The sequence below is a fragment of the Gekko japonicus genome, unplaced genomic scaffold (genome assembly GCF_001447785.1).
Source record: "Gekko japonicus isolate JY-2015 unplaced genomic scaffold, Gekko_japonicus_V1.1 scaffold4210, whole genome shotgun sequence".
Lineage (NCBI taxonomy): Eukaryota > Metazoa > Chordata > Lepidosauria > Squamata > Gekkonidae > Gekko > Gekko japonicus.
In genome coordinates this window covers 66474-70942 of record NW_015169914.1, presented here as the reverse complement: position 1 = coordinate 70942, position 4469 = coordinate 66474, and positions in this window count along the sequence as shown.

The window sequence follows — 4469 nt, the reverse complement described above, 5'->3', positions numbered from 1 at the left end:
CTAGCTATTGGGGGGGGGGAGGAACGTGCAGATCTGTCCTCGCAGAGGAGGGAGAGCTTGTACCTGAACAAAACTTGGTCTTAAAGATGCCACTGGACTGTTTTGGACCGGTGGGTCGGGGCTCTGGAACGTACCTGGCTGCTTCTTGCTCTGACTGAGGGCTGCTGGGAGCAGGGGGTGGGGCTTGTTGCATGTGCCCGCCCCCTGGGCTCTTTACTGCCGGTGCTCCGCTCCTGTGCGCTCCTGCAGGAAATAACCCCTGGTCCTACGCATATGTGAAGCAGCACGCTGGGCTTAAGAGCTGATTCAGCCATGGATTGGGACGGCAACTGGTCAAAACTGTCTGGGATCCTCCTGGGTTTAGGTGCAGGCCCAAGCGTTTGGCAGACTGAAATGCGGAGACCGTGGGCAACTCTGAGGCCAGACGCTGACTCGCATCCACACTGGAAAAGTTCTCTCCCCCCCCCCTTCTTCTTTGCTTTGGGGGTGGATTGGAACTCACCCCCGGGGGGGGTCTCCTTCCTGCGCCAATACAACCCACTTCCAATTAGTCCAGATTCTTCTTCCCGAGGCGGTTAAAGTCCTCTTTCCTTTGAACCCCTTCAAAGCCCGAGCAGGTCTCCATCGCCGCTAATTCCGTTTGACACGCGTGGCCAAAAACCTACCTCCAAAATAGACGATTTCTTCTGCTTTAATTGGGGACACTTCTCCCTTAATTCTCTTTAATTAGACAAATTGGCTGCGGCCTCCAGCGATGGGAGAGAGGCCCTAACGGTGGGAGGCGGGAGGTTAATAGCAGCTAAAAATAGCTTTCTGGTAAGGCCCTACAGTTGGAAACAGAGAGCAAAATACATTCTTCCGTAACTCGTAGTGGGGAAGGAGTGGGAAGCGAGGCCTTCTAGGGCACCGCTGGTGCTGCGGGAGGGCACCGTCTTCTTGAACTCAGTGCCCCTTTATTTTGTTTACCGGCAAACGAACGGATTGGCTTCCTGAACTTCGTGCAAAGTCTGTGTCTATGCTGAATGGGGGGGGGTTTTCATAGAATCATAGAATGTTAAAGTTGCCAGCTCCAGCTGGGAAATTCCTGGAGAGGGCAGGATTGGGAAGGGAATTCAGCAGGGTCCCATGCCGTAAAGATACCCGGAAGAGGGTCGTCCAGTCTCCGCTTGGAAACATCCAGCGAAGCAGCCTCCACCCCCTCCTGAGGCAGACTGTTCCACTGCTCAACCACTCTCACGGTTAGGAAGTTTCTCCTGATATTTAAAAGGTAACGACTCCCTTGTAATTCCCACCCATTAGATCTAGTCTTGCAATCCGGAGCCAGAGAGAAGAGATCCCCTTGAAATACTGCTGATTGCTCATAAATGCCACACTGATCCAGGCTTCGGTAATCTCACAGCTGGACTACTGCAACACGCTCTACATGGGGCTACCCTTGAAGACAACCCAGAAACTACAACTGGTCCAGAATGAAGCAGCTCGAGTATTGTCAGGGGCTAGCCACCAGGAACATATGTTGCCTGTTTGGAAAAGGGCTACATTGACCGCTAATCTGTTTCCGGGTTCAACTCAAGGTGCTTATAACCTTTAAAGCCCTTCATGACCTGGGACCCACATACCTGAAAGATGGTCTTCCTTTCATACATCCCTGTGTGCCAAGTATGATCATCAGGCAGCAATCTGTTGGCTGCCCCAACACATAGGGTGGCCCATTTGCCACCAATCAGGGCCGAGGCCTTTTCCCTCATGGCTCCAGTTCTGTGGAAGGGGCTCCCTAAAGAGGTGACCCCCCCCCGGGAGATCTTTAGAAGACGCTGCAAGGCCTGTGCCTGGCCTCTTGAAAGGGTATAAACAGCAGGCATCTTTTGAGGGGGGGGGATGGGGTCTTGTTATTTTATCTTTCATAGAATCATAGAATGTTAGAGTGGGAAGGGACCTTGCAGGTCATCTAGTCCAACCCCCTGCACTCTGCAGGAGCATAGCCGAAAGACAGCCCTACATACCTACAACATACCCAAAAGATGGTCATCCAGTCTTCGCTTGAAAACATCCAGCGAAGGAGCATCCACCACCTCCCGAGGCAGTCTGTTCCACTGCTCAACCACTCTCACGGTTAGGAAGTTTCTCCTGATATTTAGCCGGTATCGACTCCCTTGTAATTCCCACCCGTTAGATCTAGTCTTGCAATCTGGAGCGAGAGAGAATAGATCTGCTCCATCTTCTACATGACAGCCCTTCAGATATTCGAAGACTGCAATTATGTCTCCTCTAAGCCTTCTCTTTCCCAGGCTAAACAGACCCAACTCTTTCAGCCTTTCCTCGTAAGACTTGGACTCCAACCCTCTCACCATCCTGGTTGCCCTCTTCTGGACACGCTCCAGCTTCTCAACATCCTTCCTAAAATGTGGTGCCCAAAACTGGACACAGGACTCCAGGTGAGGCCTGACCATAGCAGAACAGAGCGGAACTACCACCTCCTGTGATCTGGACACAAGGCTTCTGTGAATGCATCCTAAGATTGCATTCGCTTTCTTCGCAGCCACATCGCACTGCAGGCTCATGTTTCGCTTGTGATCAACCAGAACACACAGGTCCCTTTCACATGTGCTGCTGTCAAGCCAAGTCCCTCCCATTCTATATCTGTGCCTTTGACCTTTTGTACCTAAGAGTAGGACTTTGCACTTACCTCTATTGAAATTCGTTTTATTTGTCTCAGCCCACTGCTCCAGCTTGTCCGTGGGCAAAGGATTTGCAAACGTTTCCACTGAACGCTGCGACGGGGGGAGTGGTGAGAAAGCAGGGAGGATTCAGTCTTCCCAGAGTGTCCAACCCTACACAGCAATCATTGCAGAGGAGTAACCGTGTTAGTCCGGGGCAGCGAAAAATCAAAGGAATATTGGGGCTCTTGGGGGACTAACCCGTTTTTATTCTCGTTCAAGCTTTCCTAGACAGCAGCTAACTCCCCAGGTTGATTTTGTCAGGGGTCATTTTGTAGAAAAAGAGGTGCAGGAGCTCATTAGCATAACTTATTTGCATATGCCACACCCCCTGACATCACTGGACGTGTGTTAGAAGGCAATACCCACCGCTCAGGCTCCGCTGGACTGTTTTGGATTGCTAGCTATTGGGGGTGGGGGATGTGCAGATCTGTCCCCGTAGAGGAGGGAGAGCTTGTACCTGAATAAAACTTGGTCTTAAAGGTGCCACTGGACTGCTTTGGACCGGGGGGCCAGGGGGAGCTCTGCAACTTACCTGGCTGCTTCTTGCTCTGACTGAGGGCTGCTGGGAGCAGGGGGTGGTGCTTGTTGCATGTGCCCGCCCCCTGGGCTCTTTACTGCCGGCGCTCCGCTCCTGTGCCCTCCTGCAGGAAATGACCCCTGGTAGTGCCCACCGAGTCATCTACTGATTAAAAGGAAGAAGGTGTACCTTCCCGATCGTAACACTGACAAAAAGCATTTTAAGAAACCCGAGCGGGTCTTGTCTCTTTTGCCCTCACTCCTGTTCCCTTGGACCACCGCCAACCTGTCGGGCAATTATTCACACACAAACACACAAAATATGCTCATTAGAGTTAATAGCCAATTTAGGATACATGTTGGAGCATTTATGGTGTCAAGTGGATCCAGACACGGCACAGCCGCCTCCCCGAGAGTTTTATCATGATCCTCTCCTGATTTATTGGAATTGCCAGATTGGTGTTCAAGAGTCTAAGAGCCGTCCAGGGTCCATATGAACTGGAGATTAAAGAGCACCTGTTTCCAGAATCCAAGGCATTGCATTTGAGAACCTGTTTTTTGTATCCCATCCATCCAGAAAGCTCGTCCTGTTAGGAATGTCTGCCGGTTAGTACATTTTTGGTGAATTAATCAAGATGCATTAGACCCCTCGTTCCAATACACATCAGCCAGCCTAGATTGAATAGTTATCGGCAGTGTTCCCTCTAAACTGAGTGTGAGCTACTTCACAATTTTTTAGCCTCCGGCTCACACATTTTTGTCTTCGCTCAGGAAGGATGGCTCAAGAGCAAACTGATTTGTGCAGCGGCCAAATCGCTCATTCACAGTTTTAAGGCCAGTAGCTCACACAATAGAATTTTTGCTCACAAGACTCCAGAGCTTAGAGGGAGCATTGGTGATCGGTGTCTCGCAGAGATAATGGTGGAAATGAGAGAGATCTTACAGTGGCATGGACTGAAGACAAAAAGGACACTTTTCTCATTTTCCCTTTCAAAATCTGCCTACAAGAAGAAGGAGAAGGAGATCCACTGGTGGACCTCCTGATGGCACCTGGTATTTCTGGCCACTGTGTGACACAGAGTGTTGGACTGGATGGGCCTTTGGCCTGATCCAACACTGGCGTCTCTTATGTTCTTATGAGAAGAAGAAGAAGAAGAAGAAGAAGAAGAAGAAGAAGAAGAAGAAGAAGAAGAAGAAGAAGAAGAAGAAGAAGAAGAAGAAGAAGAAGAAGAA